Below are 19,264 nucleotides of genomic sequence, written 5' to 3'. Positions count from 1 at the left end.
TGTTGTCCTGGTCAGACACCAATGGAAAAAAAAAAACCAAAACAGGAAAAAATGTATTTTGACTGGTGGTCTGCAGAGCAGAGGAGGAATGCTTGCCACCAGGAGACTGGGATGGAGAGAAAGCAAAGGTGGGCAATCACATGTGGGTCACTGCAGTGCACTTGTCCCTCTCTCACTAGTTTGGCCAAGACTGTCACCTTATGCCTGAAACAGGGCTTGCTCCAGAGAGCAAGGCATTTCCCCAGCGGAGTGGCAGGGATGGGGGGAGAGAGGGGACAGTAAGAAGCGGAGCTCCTAAAGGCCATACAGCAGCGGTTTCAAACAGATTTGCATTAATACCTCATTTCACAACTACAAAAATCACCTCAGACTCCTACTGAAAGTGCCTTATATTCCTACTTGGGCTCACAGTCCCTAGTGCAAGACCTGCACGTAGAGTTGGCTACACTGATTTGCCAAAGTTTTGAACTTTTGGGATAAATCAGTACAAACACCTACAGGACTATTACAATTTCCCAAGCAATGGCTCTTGTCCACTGACCAGAAAGGAAATACTTAGCTCCCTACAGCAAGCCTGTTGATTTCAAAAGAAACTTAATAGCTCTATTCCTACAAAGCAAATACAGAGCCATCACCAGGGGCCAGCTATGCTCTCCTCTCTACTGCAACCTGGTAAGGAACAACTGTCTGCAAATGCCACCAGCCAAAGGGTTTTGATATTCTGCCCATTTGTGGGATTCTATCCCTTGCTTCTTCCATGTTACATAGGTCTTTTTGATTCTGCAGGTTTGTTACAGTAATGTTGTCTCCTTCAGAACACCTGTGGTGCAGAACAGAGTAAATAAATTGAAATTTTTATTTAAGAAAGAGGCTGGTGGTTTTTAGTTTTCACTTATGCAGCATTTTCAGTGGTTACAAGTTTTACAACTGCAACATTATCTCTTTACTACACAAAAAAGACTCAGAGGTCTTCCTTTTCTAAAGAGAAATAAAAACAAAAAAATGAAGACCAGAGGGAAAAGGTGAGCTTTTCCCGGCAACTCACGATTGCCTTTATTAAAGAAAAATAAATTATTAACTCAGGAGAACACAATTTGGCCTGTCAGGGAACTCTTAGTTCGGCTGCTATTCAAATATCCAAGTGCAATTTGCAACTCTAGTTATGAAAGGGGACATTATTTTCTTTACACATTTAAAAGACACGCTGATGAAGCAATTAAGGCAGACATATTATTAAAGCTGGTGTAGAATTTCCAGGCTCTGTTAAGAAGTTTGGTATTTCAATGAGGTGTTTAAACATAAAAATGAGAACTATGTATTTAACACAAACATATCACTTAAGAATGCTGTAAAATCAGATTACTCATGATATTATCACCAACAGTAAGAGAATTGTATATGCTGTGCGTTGTTCCTCAATAGCTTTCTTCTGCAGACTTCCCGTATGATATAGATTCCAAACTTGGAAATATTTAGGCACAAGCCTAACTTTCAAGGAGAACAGCCTCATTGATTTAAACAGGGTTTAACCCTTATAAAGGTAAGAACGATTGCCTGTTTGTGGGACTGGACCTCATGGGGCCCATTTTCCAAAAAGGTAAATGCATTACATATTTTTACTGCTGTTTCTGCGTTTGCCATTACAGTTCTCTCCCTCCCTCTCCCATCTGTTTTTATTGCCTTCAATAGAAATATCACAACACTGAGATAAATAATGCTTAATTTTATTACAAACTAACTGTAACTTATGACAAGACTCTCCAATCACTTACCTCAAATCATATGAGTGTTTCAAGATGCAATTGTAAATCTCCTTTTTCCCCCCCTCTCTCACAGCAGATGTTGCAGCCTTTTTTTTCTGATGTTTTGCATTAAAACTCTTTCCCTGTGCTCCAGGATCTTAAACAAAAACAAAGCAAAAAGCACTCAGAATGAAAATGTCATTTCAAGCAACTGGTGGGTGGCTCAGGGGAAATCTCTGACCTTTCTCCAATGTATATTTTCACTACCTAAAGCAAGTGTGATAACTCCCCCCCAGCAGAAGGAGCATGGATGCTCTTCTGTGGGTTGTACTTTAAAAAAAATCAAAACAAAACACCAAAACCCCCCACTATTTTAGAACTTAAAACTATGTTATTTTTAAAATCTGCAAGGTAGCACACTATATTCATTTAAAGCACAATCCAGTATATACCACACTGCATAAATTTATGAAGGTGAAAAGGGAAGAAAGCCCAGAGATACAAATCAGAAGAAAAATCACTATGTGAAGTATCAAAGTTACTCAGGAGAGCAATTATCGGTTTTATTATTACTACTACTACTGTTATTACCACTAATAATACGTATACAGCCAACTCCCTAAATCTTCACTGAGTTACTGTAGAATCTCTGTAGTAGCGGTGTGGGGGAAGTAGTAGCCCCGCTGGAGAAGCAATGCAGCACTATAGCACCACAACACCCAGCCTGGCTGGCAAGAGAGGAAGGAAGGGAGGAGAAGCAACGAAGCAAATGAGTAAGAGAAACTGGCAGGTCTCTAATACAATCGATTTTGACATTCTCCGCTGTCACCAGAAAAGGCCTGAAGGGTTCTGAATTTTCAGCAAGTGCTGCTATCAGAACACTTTCTCACCACCACCCGTTTCACCCTCCTCCCTCTCCCACACCTGCAGCAAGGCAGGCCAGGAGCTGGCTGGGTACGTAGGCCTCCAAGCCAGGCTCTGTCAGCAGGAAAATCCCTGGCTACAAGAAACAAACGTTGCCAGCCAGTGCAGAGTTCACTTTCCCTCTGAGAGCACAGTCTTGCATTTCCATGGTCTCTCTGGATTACAGGCATCCCAGTTATTTCTCTACAAACAATTTTTAGGACCAACAACTATATTCATTCTTGCTCTGTAAAAGGCATGAAAGACAAACCATTTCCAGGGCTACACCTGTGACTATCCCCACTGAAGCCAACAAATTTTCACAACATGGCAAAGAGGAGGATTTGACCTTGCGTGCACATAAGCCAGACCGCTTTGGTTTTCTTCCTCAGCTAGGACAGAAAGACAGCACTGAACAGTGTTTTCCATTGCTTTTAGTGAAGAAATAGAGACGTTATCCACAGCCTTCTGTGGCTGTACATACTTCAGAAAATACAACTGTTCCAAAAGCAGTCGGAAATTAAGAATGTACAGCTTTCTACATCACAGTTTCTCGGGGTGTGTGGGGGAATAAAACAACCCACAGGTCAGAGCGAAGAGCAACACACAAGCAAGGGGGAAAGCGGGCTTTCCTTGACATGCGCACAGAGGCTGCACCTAAATGACCGCTCCCCAAAGCTGCTTACAGTATGAACAAATCCAAAATACTCCATTTAAATCACCCTGCTCCCCCACTCAACCGTGCTTGTTCTCACTTACATGTTGTTGCTGCTTGCTTCAAGGAGCCTGCTCTCACTCAACATGAGTAAAGGTTGCAACAGCCAAGCCTACAGGCTCGCAGGAAAGGGACAGAAAGCTGTGACACAAATCCAGAGAAGGCTGGAAGTTCAAAGCAAAATGAGGACACTGTCCATGACTCATGCCACTAGAAACCATTCTTAATTTAAGAAAAAGTGTTAAAAGGATTATTTTACCGAGTGTCACCCCGCTGAATCAACTAGGTTCTGCTTCTCATTTTATTCCCTGACTCAAATACAAGGTGGCTGGAGATTCTATTTTAAGATCAAAATCAGCATAAAATCCTCCTGTTCTCACTTACATATTTACACTTTTAATGCTCTGCTTAAAGAGACAAATAATGTTGTCAAGGGACAGATTCCCAGCTATCCTCCAGGCTTTCTGCATGACCTATGGGCAAATGCTACGTGACACTTCCTGAAGGGCTGAAATAGCTCTGAATGACACTTGAGCTTCTGTAGTGTAACTAAAGTATGAGAGTTTGGCTCCTAATGCACATTGTCATTTAACCCCAACTTTCCTGTGCCTCGGTTTCCCCTTCCTCTACAGCAACGATAACAGCATTCCCCCATCTCAGACAGCTGATGCAAGGAATACAACACCCATGCTGATTTAGTGGATAATCTGGTAATGCAGACAAAGTTACAGATCTCTTAACTCACATGAGGCTGAAACTTCACATCCATGGAAAAAGACCCTGTAAACCAAAATGAGGAGTGAGTCATCAGCCTGTCCCTCTGAAACTGTTTTGCTGGATAGTCATTTCACTAGTACAGCTCCCTTCTCGCGGGTGCTCCCAGCGAGCATGGGGGAGACTGAATGGATTCACTGTACTCACACAACAGAGTTACAGCTGCTGAAAAAAAGGCCTATTGTAGCCCTGCATTTTACTATCTCAAGTAGCATACATTAATTTGCTGTACAGCTTCCACTACCCATCTGATCCTTACAGAAACAGGAGCAGCAAATCAGGGTTTGTTAAATGAAAAGAGATTTAACTGTGATGGAGGAAATTTTCTGGTTTTCTTTAAAAAAAAAGGTAACAATTTATACATCAGAGGATAAAACACTAAAAATTCAGTGTAACAGAGATACTTTAAACTGGTTTTGCCCTTCCCCCCCCCCCCTTTTTTTTTTTTGCTACATCATCACACTGTGAGTCAGAAAGGAGCAGCAGGCCTGCCATGCGCATGTGTACTCCTCCTGCAGTCACTGTCCACTCCTGGCTTGCACCTCTGTGCATTTATGATATTTCCTCAATAACCTGAATGGTATCAAAAACAACTGTGAATTCTGAATACAGAACTATTCAGCTGTGTGTACAAAGCCTCACTCGACAGTCAGGTAACACTGGACTTTGTAAAAACACGTGAGTAGATCTGACAGCCCCTTCCTAAACGTCTTGATTTTTCTCGGTAGTGCCTGTCGAGTCAGGAAGGAAGGACAGTCCTGAATTAGGCACATTCCTCCCAGCATTCAACTTCTCCACTCTCCCCCTTCTGGAGAAACGAAGGCAGCTTCAAACAAATTAAAGGAGTATTTTGTCAGCTCTTTCATTCTTCCCAGTGCAATAAACGAGGCGGTGCTCAGCTCCTCTAGCTCCCAGCAGAGCCAAATGAAGGAGAAACCCCCTTCCTCCTCCCATACACACAGTATTATAACTCTGCCAGATGCAAAGAAGCTAAATTTGGCCAAGGTCCCCCGAAAACAGTGTCATCTCATACCTGCAGCGTGCTGTACCCCAAGAACTAAATGATGGTTGATCATCACATATTTCCCCAAATGCAGTACTCTCCTCAAAAGCTACAAGACTGAACAAAAATCACGGGGTCTTTTTCTCTGCCTTCTGGCTTCAGAGTGGCAGGAACACAACAGGTCCTGTGCTGGTCTGTACTCAGAAGGCAGAAATACTTTGCTTTTCAATGAAAGCCAAGACAGACAATACCCTGGTATTTTGGCAGCCTGGGACCTTAAGAAAACCTCAAGTATCACAAGAGTGGCAGCCTGATAAAATGCCACCAGTAGGATCCTTTTTTCCCCCGGCCCTCCTTCGTGTTGCAGTGGTGGCTCTCCCAAAAGGCCAATGGAGCTGAATGGACTGAGGTGATTTTCTATTTCAGCTTGTATGTTCGCTATGTTAGCATGACTTGACTCTGATCAAAACTGATGAAAAATCACAGCAGTGGAAACAAAGCATCAAGTAAAAAAAGAAATGAAACCCGAGGACAAACTATAGAGAAACATCCAGCTCAGATTTTTGGATTTGGGCAGGCTTGTCCACCTCCAAGCCTGGGTGATGGATGGGACTGCCAGCATCCCCCACCATCCCCAAGGCAAGTGGTTCTGGGGTGGGCCTGGACAAAAGCACCGTAATACTATCACACAGGACGGAGCCAAGGTGAGATTGGAGCAAAGTGGATTGCTAAAATACAATCTCATTTTGGGGCCAGCTACGAAAGACCTCCTGCCACAGAGAAGCACCTCCTGTCACAGGGACAAAAACTCTCCCCCAAATCTCACAGGAATGAGCCTGCTGCCCTCCCTTGTCTCTGCCTAGGATCTGGCAGGCCTAGGCACATGTTTCCACCTGGTACTTACTCATTTTCTTGTCTTCTGCTCATAAGCGCAAACACCACAAACCCCCCTCTTTACTTAACAGCTGAGAGTGACTCTATCACACGATTTTTTGACCAAGGACTACCAGCCAGCACTCACTGTCCCTGTGCCTTGATGCAGCCTCATTATCATTGAAAGGTGACATAGAGCCATGCTCTCCCACTTACCGAGCAGGGTGTTAGGTCTTTCCAAGTCATAATCACTCTGGCCTCACCAAGCACTGACCTCAGGCTCTCCCTGGCACCCTCTGAGGAGCCTCCTTAACCCAGTGTCTTAACGAAGGCCTGAGAGAGACTGACTGCACCCCAGGTCAGCAGCCTCGTCCTGTGGTAGGTGACCCTGCCATATGACTGCCTGCACTCCCCAGGGCACAACCCTCCTCGGCTCCCGGCTTCTGAAAACCAAGAGTGCCAATGGATGAAGAGCTGAATAGTGTCCACTCACCCCCCACTGGCTGAGCTGGTCTGGACCGTAACACCCTTGTGTAAAACCTCAGTGCGTTTGCCCATGAAAAGCAGCAGGTGAGTGTGTCTCTCTGCTAAAGGGCACGTATAGTTTAGAAAGAGATGCTAAGAAAATGAAATATGGCATGATTTGCAATGTCCAGATACATTCTGGATTCTTCAAATGAAGGGCTCTAGATGAAATTCATGTTCTTTGCGACAGATGAGTCTGGTACTTTTCTCCTATTACCTTCTGCTTTACTTAGCTTGCTTACCTTCTAGCTGTATGAGGCTGGGATTTTGAGATCTAGTTGTTTGCTGCTATACAGAAATATTGAACAATCAATATTCCTTATACATTTACATATCTCCCGCGCCGCAAAACACAGGACACTTCAACAGAAACCTGTGGTGACCTTTGTTGCAGGAAACTTTTGAGAGCCTGACCATAAGCTTTTTTTAGAACAGAAATTTGACTAAGCCACAACCAGTTTGGCACCACTGTAGTTTGGTCTTACTTTCTGAGATCAACAGAACTATGCCAGCAGCTTGGCCAGCAACTAAAATCTTCCAGGCAGAGGAAGAAATGTTGTCCTCTGCTTGGATTCAGCGAGTTGTTTGGCTACAGAAGCTTGTTGGCTTTTGTAGCCAAATCTACTCCTTCAATCGAGGAGACAGGACACTGAGAAAGTCAAAGTTTTTGTATAAGTCTACTTGTCCAGACTTGTCTTTTAAAAAAAAAAAAAAATTAAAAAAAATCATTGTACTACTGCTTCTGTCATCTTTACTTCTACTTCCTTTTCTTCAGCACAAATCATAACATGAGCATTTCAGCCAATACCAGCTTCAGTAGTAAGCTCTCTGAGTAACCAACTGTCAGAGCCAGAAAGCAGGACTGTCACATCTGCCAGACTGGCTCTCATACCTGCTCTCTAAGGTAACATCATACATTTTTCCAAGTCATACTAGCAATAATATGACACTACAACTCACCACAGCGTATGTTCCTTCTCTGCCTCAGGACACCCACCAAAAAGAGCCCACACACCTTTAAATAAAGGATGCCCAGCCAGTGCCTTACAATGACTGATAGCCTCAGCTAAGTGCAGTACCTGACCACCCTCTTCAATTTCAGAGCATGAGTGCTGTCTCCAGTGGCACATGCACGTGTCAGCAAGTCAAGCACAAACTGCTAGACAAGGGTCATTACTGGTTAAGCATTTAAAGCGCACTTGGCATTGTATAAGCTCCTTAAAGAATACACGATCCTTTTTTCAGTAGAAGATTTCTTCTTTCTAACTTCTCAAAACGGCCTTCCCTCTCTGAGGCCTACTCACACCAACCTTCCCCTTTCAGTAATAACTACGAAGAAAAGGGAAGAGAGAACATAAAGAAAGAAAATTATGAAATGCGTTTTACTAACTGGTACAACTACAGTATCAGATCACTAAAATACACCTTTCTTTCCATCCCTTCAACCCACAAGGCCCCTATACGGCACGGCTACCTTTCTGCTTTTGTTGAGATCAGGCATGTAGCTTTTGAAGCAAGACTCCAAATAATCTGTCCTGCCTGGACTTTGGTTGCATTGTGGGGTGGTCCTGGATCATGTGAACAGAATCCTTTTTGGGAGGAACTAAACTAGTAATATCATTTTCTCCAGAGTGGGCAGTCATCAGCACCAGACTGCTCAAAAGTAAAAGCAACTCTGAAATGTGCTTACTGTGAACCTCAGGATCCCAGCACCAAGTTTCTCACTATACAAATACTCTCCAGCTGGTCCACACTACTTGCTAACATAGGCATAATCATAAAACCCAAATATTCTGCTCTCATGCATCTTTATGGCACCAAGTAAGAAGATTATTATATTTTACTGTAACACTGCAACAGTGTAATAATGACAGCAGCAAAAACATCTTGAAGTGAACAATGTAGAGGAGACTAGATCAAAGTAGTTCCAGCTACAATAACTAACCTAATTTCTGTAGTTTTACAATGAGTTCTTCTACTCTAAAATATTTTCTCTTCCTCTTGCAGCAAATTAGTAAAGAATGGTTATAAAAAAGTAAACCAAACTGGATAAAAAGAAAGAAAAAAGTATTAAGTTTCCTCCACTAAAGCCCATGAAAAATAATAAACTTCAGGCATTAGTTGTAAAAACAGCCAGCAAAAAATTTTACGCAGTAGTGCTTTTTTAAGGTGATTATGTTGTCATATGAGCTCATATCAAGTACCCTCTTGCATTTTTTATCACAGTGGTTATGTGAGAAATGTTCTCTCTCCAAATGTCATTTAAAAGACCCCCAAAATCCTGAAAGTTCTCACAACTAATTCAAGTACTAAGACAATTATCACACCTTTTCTCAGTGCATGAAAAGCTATGAATCCTATGACATGACGCCTAACTTTCTCAGCTACCTTTTGCCACCTATTAAGAAGTAGCTGCTGAGCCCATGGAGGTCTGCAGGCCACTGGCTAGAAGTCACCTGTCTACACAGTCTGCCACATCTGCTGTGAACATTGTCAGGAAGTGGAAAAACATCTTTTCCTCATAAGCTGTTTTGGCCCTAGCAGTAACGAGAGCATAACACTCAAGAGTTTCACTAGAAGTTGCTAAGAAATACCTACTGAAGGAAACCTCCCTGTGTTCCCCGTGCAGGAAACCAACTAAACCTCATTGCTCCATCTGTTCAACTTTCATTAAACAGTTCTGGACCTGGAAGCAAATTTGTGAGCAAGAGTGACACTGATCACCATGCTGAGGACCTGGCCAAGGCCATGTGAAATGCTTTCCTAGAACTCGAATACTTCTTGAAAGCTTCTTTCTTCCTTCACCTGCCTTCCGCTGGCCCTCCACGCAGGAGATGACTCTGAGCCCACTATGGGCAGGAAGCTGAAGCATGGAGGAAGTATGTGTAAAATCCACAGTCTCGCTTCACCACCACTGTCCACTTTCATGAATGAAAAGGGCAAAGTCAGTAGGGGAAGCTGGGCCCTGTCATGACTGCTACCATGATGTTTGTCCTCTCTCTTCAAACCACTGCAGATCTGTGTTCGTTTCCTTCAAAGATAATTGTTTTGAGGCATTAAACTAGCCAGAGAGAGGATTTCTAACGTGGTTAATTTTTAAAGCACTGCAGCTTTGTGCCTAACTCCTCGTCTTGAAAAGGTCCGGGACCTTCAATAACCAATCTGTGTGTTTAAACCACATTTAGTGCTCCATGCACAGGACAGAAAAGGTGAGTGTTTGGGCTCTAACCTCCCAGCTCAGCAGCACAGGCCAGCACTGTGTTACGTCTCCCACAAAGCCCTGGTCACATCACTTTGTCTCGGGCTCCCTTTGCCTCCTACAGAACAGGGGAAACAAGAGTGAAGGCCCTATTGGTTTAGAGCAGAGGAAAGCTGGAAGCCTGAAAATACTACATTTACTAGAAAAATGTGGGAGAAGTAAAGGGAGTCAGGATAGTCTCCCTCCTTAAATGACCAAGGTTTCTTGTGCCTTTGCCTCTGGTGGGTGGGTGACCCCATGCACAGTAACAAGCATGCTCTGACCAAAGCTAGCCCAGCACTGGGAGCACTTGCAATAGGTCACACCCCAGTGCGCTCACATCTGTGATAACATGGGCAAGCCCTTCCTTCAGAAAGGTCACTAATTTCTGTCGGTGTCCTATATCCAAACCGCCAGTTTCACAAAACTGCTAGGACTTCAAGGACTTCATGATCTCAATCAGTCTGTTAAATTCAGCTGGAGCTGGCCAGTGGATTCCAACATTATTGCAGGGAGACTGAGAGAGAGGGCACTCCAGAGAGAAAACAAACTAAAATATCCATCTTGGCCCATCAAAAGTGATGCTGAACTGGCAAGAAAGGTAAAAAAACGGAGCTGATGTTAAAACTTGGGACTGCAGTGCCAGTTCTGCGAGATTCATTAGTATCAAACCCAAGCCTAGTCTTGCCCAGGGAGGTTTGTTTTACTTATGTTGGTTTGAAACACAGCTTTACTTTTACTTACTGTGAACTGCATTCTGCTTATGAACAATATTAGGTATATTTCCTGTGGAATTAAATTGCAAACTTTCCTCTGTTCCATTTCTTTAACACATTCAGTTTACTACTGTAACTTGTTTGTGATATTACTGAATTGCAACTACAGAAAGTGGGACAATATTTTGTTCCTATGCAAGACAGGAAAAGTGTATCTGTAGATTTAGGTACAGATAACAGATTCAAATCTGCTTCATATGACACAGGACAAGTAAGTGTCTGGGGTTTTTGGGGAGAGGTGAGATAGAGAAAGGGGTTTTCCCCTGGATGATCGAAACAAGGTATTTTTCCTTAATGTGATTCATAATATAAGACAGATAATCACAACATCAGGAATAAAGCAAAGTTTATACAACATTTACAACGTTGCATATGGCTACATGTGTCTTATTAACTTTGGTGAACAGAGTTTGTGAACAGAAAAAAAACCTCAAACCTCTAACTTAGAATATTGTACCTCTTTACATACACAGACGTATTAACGCACGCTGCACTGCAGTCTAACCTCTCCAGCATTTATTCGGACCTACAACGGAACTGCTTTCCACCTGCAAATATTTGTCATGACAAAGCTAGCACTCAACATTTTCATTTTCCAGCAACAAGCAGTGTCGATCTTAGCATTATACTGTCTTTTCCAACATTCCTCCATCTTACACCTAGGGTTTCTCTCCAGTGGCTACAGCTAGTGACTGCAACACCACGTAACTTTCCTGTTATCACCACCATCCTGCACAAAACGAAAGTAACCCTTCAGCCAGTCTCTGCAGGATGACCGAGGTCTGCAAGGAAACCAACTGCACAACTTTCTTTCAAATGGCCAAAACAGACAACATCTCACTTTCAGTAACTGGTATATTACTAAAAAAAAGCCAATGATCATTACATAACTGCTTTAAAAGAAGTGGAGCAACATCTAAAAAGCTACAAACACACCTCCTTGTTCTAGTCACCCGACTCGTATTTTACGCTAAAATGCACGTGTCTCAACATATAGGTATATATTTAAATATGTAATATAAACCAGATTAATCAACACTAAGTAAAAATTAAGAGATTTTGAAAGTCAGCAAGGACCATTATGCTTCTTTAGCCTTATGCTAATCCATATGACAGGTCATACAATTTCAGCCTAGAATCCCCTCCATAGTGGAAATCGTCCTTCTACCGCATACGCACAAGCAGCATCAAGCTCAAAAACTTCCAGCATAGCATTTTCAGAAAGACATCTAAACTCTTTAGAAAGGTTTCATCCGCCTGTGAATGTACTACTTTCCTAAGTTTCACAGTTATTACCAGGATCTTCTCATTATCATTAAAACCAAACTGTTCTTCATTGTGAAACAGTGAACTGTTCCCCCTGCTCTCCCAAGTGATTTTCACCAAGCATTGACACATTTGTACTACAGAAAAATGTTTAATTAAAAAAAGTCCTTCACTCTCATTTGAGTATTTTTTCAGAAGTGCTTTCCACATACCTTAAAAACTTCCTTAAATTAACATTCGCTATCTAAAATTTGTGTCTTTGAAAAATAACAGCAGCTGATCTGCAGACAAAAATACAAGGTATTTTCATTTGTTGCATCTTTTTGTAGCATAGAAGATTACCGGCACACATGAACAAACAGGCGCAGATTCCCTCCACCTCATATCCCATCAACATCATGAGCCATCCACTGGGAGCAGGAAGGGACTCGTAATTTGGGGGTCTTCCTGCATCGTAAGGTTTTGCCGCAAACTGAATGAGCGAACAAGGCTCTTTCATGCCCTAAACTATTTATGTGCTTAACTTCAGGGGCTTCAGGAAGTGAGCAGGACTGCTGAGATTTGCAAGTTAAACACCCGCACAGCCAGAACTGTAATCCAAGCCAGTCAGCAACACCGCTGTCAACTGTCTGGAGGAGCTGAATGTGTTCCCTCCACTCCCCCAGCTCTCCCTCTCTTTGTATTTCCAGGAGCAAGAAGAAGGATAAATGGGCTTTCTACTATTTGTACTAATCACCTGTTAGTCACAGTAGTCTGAAAGGCAAACTGACACATCCACCCATTTGTACTGTTTCCAGTATTTACAGTATTATTTCTCCAGGACTGTGAAGTAGCTGCCAATTATTACTAGAATTTGGCATGCAGAAGCTCATGTATATGAAAAAACATGATCAAACAATATGCAGCTCATTAAAGGAAGTTTATAACACCGTTCCCTGCCCTAATACTTGGTTTTTATCTCCTTGAAATATTTACCACACCACCTGATTAGGTTGTATTTTGAAAATACAAATTATGCCATCAGTCATTCGTTGTATGACAGTAAACTTGCAATTACACAACTCCACAAGCTCACGCAGTGCACCAAGGCAGGCACAACCCAGCCCCAAGTGTCAGCACAGCACGAGACTACGCAATCTTTACTGATCTTAAAAGAAAACTTGGGCAATAAAACAACTCACGTTCCGAAGAACAAAACTTGGACCGGCTCTAACCCTGCACGAGACTAAGCAGAGCCATGTCTCTCCAGTTTACCTCTGCAGGCAAGGCGAGAGGGAAGCGCTTGCAGAGGAAGCAGTGGCTGGCATACTCTCCCAGGTGTATAACGATGCTATCTTAAGACTCATTTCCCAAAGCTGGACATCTACACCAAGAAGTTATTGGAGCCCAGTCCTATGTTAAAACCTGCTGTCTTTCGTCCTCTTCCCTCTCCTCCAGTTTGCTTTTGAGCTTATGATCCTCACACAGAAGAGCACTGAGGATTCGGTCCTTTGCTCGTGTGCAGACATGTACATCCAGGGTGTCACCCTCGTCTGCCAGGAGCAGGATCCTTTGGGCCACGATGGCTCAACATAATTTGCCCTACAACCACCGGGAGAGACATTCAGCTTAAGGACCTTGAAAAATCTACCCTTAAACTTTTATATTTGTCCTCATTTCTACCTCTCCTATCATGCTTAGACTAAAGCCTCTCCCTACACAAAACTGGCAACAACACTTGTAAAAGACTAGCAAGCAGAAAAGTAAGAAATTACGGTGTATGTATAAAATTCACACTGCTCAGTATTTATTTCCAGACTCAAGTATCTACCATAACACAATTATAACAACTCCCCCAATGCTGAACAGCTGGTTTCCTCTCTGCCAATGTGATATATTGCCTTGATTCATGCGACACTGGATTCGCCCAAGGCTGCAACTCATTCAGAAAGCTAGCACCAATGCCACGTCCCACTTAAGATCCAAAGGAGGCTTTAAAACATTAGCCTAAATCTGCATAAGCCTCATGCCTGACTCCTTCAGAGCAAAGAGCATCATCTGAGCAAGCCTTTCTGCCCTCAGAAGTCCCAACCTAACCGGTCAGTATGAGTGGCACGAGACAGGCAGCCACAGAGGACTGCTCTTCACACAGACTCGCGTGGCGCCAGCGATCTACTTATACAGCTCTAGTGGGCTGAAACTCTGCATAGAAACTGCAGCCATCACTTCAGCTCTCAAAGAGAATAGGGGTGGATATCTCTAATTCCGATTCCCATGGTGTTCCCTGCAAAAACGACAATCATTTTAACTTTGCGTGGGGGAGAGCTCCCGCTGCATTTTGTACGTCTTTCTCTACACCAGCTTCAAGATTCTTACACATCAAGGATTACCAGCTTTGTCACTGGGTTTCAGATTCCACATCTGTGATTTATAATATGACCACCCAAATTAAATCCAGGACACCACTTCCCCACTAGGTCAAATTAGTCAGTAGGCACTGCAACTTTATCTCTTCTTTTTTTTCTTAAACATATGACAATAATGAAACAACAACAAAAAACGTCATTTAGAGCCATTCTATATCCAACTGTCATTTGTAAGACTTCACTGTATTATTAGTCAGAGCTTCTGGTGACAATATAACCCACAAGACTGAAACCTGAGTGGTTTATACATGTCATCAGAGCCTTAGATAAAAATGCTACCTTAGAAAGTGGGAGTATTTAATTTTTTATAATACTTTTGTACTAGCATAAAGCATTCACTTCATTTACATCAGTGACTTCTTCAGGTATTTGTATCTGTTTGATCTTTTACAAATATCTAGTTCTCTTCTGTAGATCCAACAGTGCTGAGTACTTTGAAGACATTTTGCTAGGGCTTATTAATTAGAAATCCTACAAACCTTTAGGATTTGGGTTTTTTATTCTGTTTTGTTTTTTGATTTTCTCTTTGTCCAAACCAGGGCACGGTGTTGCAAATGCAAAACTGCAACCCCCTGCCCCCAAATACCAAATTCTTTTTATGAAGAGGCATGGATTAATTACGTTACTTGGTAACAGATGCATGGGGCAGTGGCTGGTACTAGGTATCTGTACAAACACATGTCCATAGGCTGTAAAACAAAACCAGACAATTCTCAGTTCCTGTAGAAAGACTAAATCCCACTGAAAACTGGCTGCGTGGGAATGCTGTGACTCAAATTAATCACAGCCATAGTTGTGGACATTACCACTAATGACACAGTAATAGGAATTGCATATCAGAATTTGATTAGACTTTCCTAGTACTGAAAATGCTCATAAAAATGGAAAGTTATCAGAGCAAAACACATAAACAAACAAAAAAAAAAAGTGACTGGAATGAGAAGTAGAAGAATCAGTTATTTTATAGCAGTTTTCCGTTAGCTTGTATTGCTCCACTGCAGCTTCGCCGTATTCATGGATACATGCATGCACACATATACACACACAATTTTGGGAAGTGGAGGACAAAGAAAGAAATAGGTTTATGAACAATCAAAGAAGTAGAAATTAAAGAACTCATTCAGCAAACCAATTAAACACATGATTAATTTCCGTTCTCTTCAGCGGAGCTTGACTATGGTTAAAGCGCTTTGTTGAGTCAGGGTCCTCAAAACACAGCGCTCCTCAGCCCTTTTATCTGATCACGGCTTTAGGTAAAATGAAGCACTTGAAACTGTATAAAGGTAAGGAAATGCTCAGGTTTAGCAAACTAAAGCCTTGTAGGAATTCTACTAGTTAGGAAAAACCCCATAGCAGCTTCATAAATTTTTGTAACAGGTTCATAAAGCCGTAATCCACACAAGAAGTCCTACGATGTCTCAGCACTTCCTGGGGACTCGAAGCAGTAGGACAGCCTTGCAACACAAGCAGAGATTAATCATTTTCTAATGCAAAGTAATAAATAATGTATCCCACATGGTACACAAATTAAAGCTGTAATTCCATCCCGTTTCTGTGATGACACCAGAAGCCCAAGATGGAATTTCAGCCTCATTATGACCAGTCAGGATACACACTATTCCTAAAATTATATTCTGAGAGTTGATAATGAACTGAGAAGTTCAGAAGGCATTACCAAAAAGTAGTAACGTATAATTACAAGCAGAAAGCAAAATTATTAAGTCAGATACTGTTTGCAGAACTTGCTAAAGCAAGCAGTAAACCTCATCCCTGAAAAGCCCACTCAGCATATTTGGAGCAAGGTAAGCAAAGATCACTACTACTATAAAAAAAAAAAGAAAATCGTTCTAGTTCCACAGAGCAATGCCCTCATCATAGTAAACAGAAAGAAACTAGTGTTAAAGATCAGGTTTGTACACAACAGAGTCCTTAAAAGGCTGAATACAACTCCTCCTACAGCCACACATGGTATTTCACTCACAAGTGAACAAGCAACCTACAGGTGCACAAGAAGAAGCATAAAATACCAGGAGGAAGTCACAGAATGTCCCAAATCTACATTCTTACTTGACAAGAAAGTCACTGAACAAGAAAAGAAGTGTTTTGTTCTTCTGATACGTATACACACATACACAGTTTACACACTGTAAATGATCTAAGAACTTTCCATGAAGAACATGGTCCCAGTATTTTTCCTGCAGACAATTTCAAGAAACCTTATGAAGACCCTAAAGAAGTTTTGCAAGTCTAACAGTAAGTATTTTAATGGAAATAAGTTTAGAAGTATGAAGACAGAGAGACAAAACAATCATCTATCTAGAGTTAGCTGCTATATTCACCCTGGACTTCTGTACCAATTCCCATGATTTTTAGAAAATCCCGCAAGATTGCAAGCAGGTCTGGAGACAGTTTTCTTTCAGAGACAAGAAAAAAATAACTTTCTGACCACCTTACACAAATAAGGCATGAAACTTTGGTTCTGAACTTTTTCGTATGGTATTATTCACAAATTTACACACACACACACACACACATTCTTGATAACATGAGACTAAGTCACGCTCACTTTCTCACGCTCTCCCTCTTGAGGTCTCTAGCTTACAGAGCCATAGGACAAGGGGCAACGGGTGCAGGCTGGAGCACAGGAGGTTCCACATTAACACAAGGAAAAACTTTTTCACTGTGAGGGTGACAGAGCACTGGAACAGGCTGCCCAGAGAGACTGTGGAGTCTCCTTCTCTGGAGACATTCAAAACCCACCTGGACGCATTCCTATGTGAGCTACTCTAGGCAGTCCTGCTCTGGCAGGGGGGTTGGACTGGATGATCTTTCGAGGTCCCTTCCAACCCCTGCCACTCATTCTGTGATTCTGTGAAGGGGAAGCCTGAATATTATGACAAAAAGTCAAATAAAACAGTGCAGAAAGTTGATATTTTTAAAAGCTGGAAACATTTAAGCGTAGAGTAACTGGTTTTGAATATCTGATACTTCCCCACTTGTTCCTTATTTGTTCCTTATTTGTTCCTTACCTCCCAACTCTTCCTCTTTCCACTTACCCTTTTTGTAATGTTACATAAAGTGTTCAAACCTGAACACCTGGATTTATGTTTCCTACATTCATCTTTGAGGACATTTAATAGCAATGGCCTCACATTCAAGAGGCCACTCACCTGGAGATATCTAGTGATTCTTCTTTTCTCTTTTAATCACTCTGATAACCAGAAAAATTAAAAATCTGAATATAATTCTTTGTATGCCTACATCTGCATTTAAGGACACATTTCCCAAGAACCCATTTTCTCCCTTTTTGCTTTTCACGACAAAAAATCATGAGAAAAGGACAAAGAAAGCAAGACAATCAGTGCTTAAAGCTCCCTCCCTCCGTGGTATCTCCACAAGAAGCATATCATCACCTCTAAATAGCAACCTGAAACCTACTCAAGAGACTTACATAAGTCATGACTCAAGAACTACTGCAATGAGTGTCAAAACATTCAAAGACACAGTACCCTCTGCTCCCAGTAGTAAGGGAGTAACTACTGAGAACATGCAAAGGAGATCCTTGCACTGGAGAAAAACAGCAGTAAAAATTTCTTCAGAGAGCCATAGAATCACGGAACGGTTTGGGTTGGAAGGGACGTTCAAAGATCATCTATTCCAACCCCTCCCCTGCCATGGGCAGGGACATCTTTCACTAGATCAGGTTGCTCAAAGCCATCCATTCAAAACCATCCACACAAGCTATGCTACACACTTCAGTAACAGTAGTAGACTACTAGAAAATCTTCCACCAGATGCAGACTTGGAGGTTTCTTATGTCTCAAATAATTGCAGTAAGCTCCAGAAAAAGTGATAACCTAACACCCAACATATGCCTCCATCTCATCTGCCTTTTACCAGGGATTCAGAGAAAGAGATGGTTTTCTCTGAGATCTTTTAGCTACCAGGTTATATTGCTCGTGAGGTATTGTTCATAAGGAATGACAATCTAACACAGAGACTAAAAGGTGACCCTGTAAATAAATGTCAGCTGCAAAATAGAATACCTTTCCTGGTCTGAGCTGAACAAACACTGCTATATTGATAATGTAAGCAAAATGCTGAGAAGAGAAATAAATCTGCAATGAGAGAGAAAGAAGGAAAAAACCTCTAGAAGTAAGCGAGAGGGAACATGAGAGGGAAAGGGCACATGGCTAATTTACATTAGTGCAAACTCTGACCAATTCAGGCTCTTCCCATGTTCACCACCACACCAGCTGTGCTTAAGGGTAAATGGAAGGGTTCCCTATCACATTTTCTTTGTGCAATTATCATATTCACAGATTCCGATGACTATGTAACATATTGATTCGACAATTAATTGAAAATGATACTTATATAATACACACCATACTGATTCACAATCATACAAACACATATTAGAAATTGCTGTTCAGAACGCTTTTCTTCCAATCTGGGAATTACGTTGCAACACTTGCACTCTAAATTTAAAGACATCACGTACACCAAAGTCTGAGCACTATCCTGTTAATTGGTTTTCCTTCCTTGCTCATTAGCTCAACACACAACACAAGACACGTGGGTGAGGACTCACACCAGCACCAGTGAAAATTTCAGTACTCGCAACCCAAGGAGGGGAGCAGGACTTCAGAGGTGTGTAATTACAAGAAGGAAGAAACAGTATCATTAAAGAGTTCCTATTTCTGACACATCACAACCCAGACCAACCACCAGCACTTGTCACAATGAACTGTGTGGTGAGGACTTCCCCAGCCATACCACATCCAGAGATGTGGGCTTTTCACCACAGAGAATTCAAAATTCCCTCCTGGAAAAATGAAGGAGAAGGAGGAAAGAAGTCTTTTTTCCACATTTTTCAATCATTTAACTCTACTAACTTAAAAATACTCATTGCCAGCAAGTTAGTGGCTGTTCCAATACAGGCATTAAGAATCCAAAAGCAGAAGCTCTTGCTGCCCTTCAGATCTGTGGTGGTGATTTCTTCCTGACAAAATAGAAGACAAATGAACATACTGCTAATGCA

Source organism: Leptosomus discolor, chromosome 8 (assembly GCF_034619465.1).
Source record: "Leptosomus discolor isolate bLepDis1 chromosome 8, bLepDis1.hap2, whole genome shotgun sequence".
Classification (NCBI taxonomy): domain Eukaryota; kingdom Metazoa; phylum Chordata; class Aves; order Leptosomiformes; family Leptosomidae; genus Leptosomus; species Leptosomus discolor.
Note: the sequence above shows the minus strand (reverse complement) of the source record.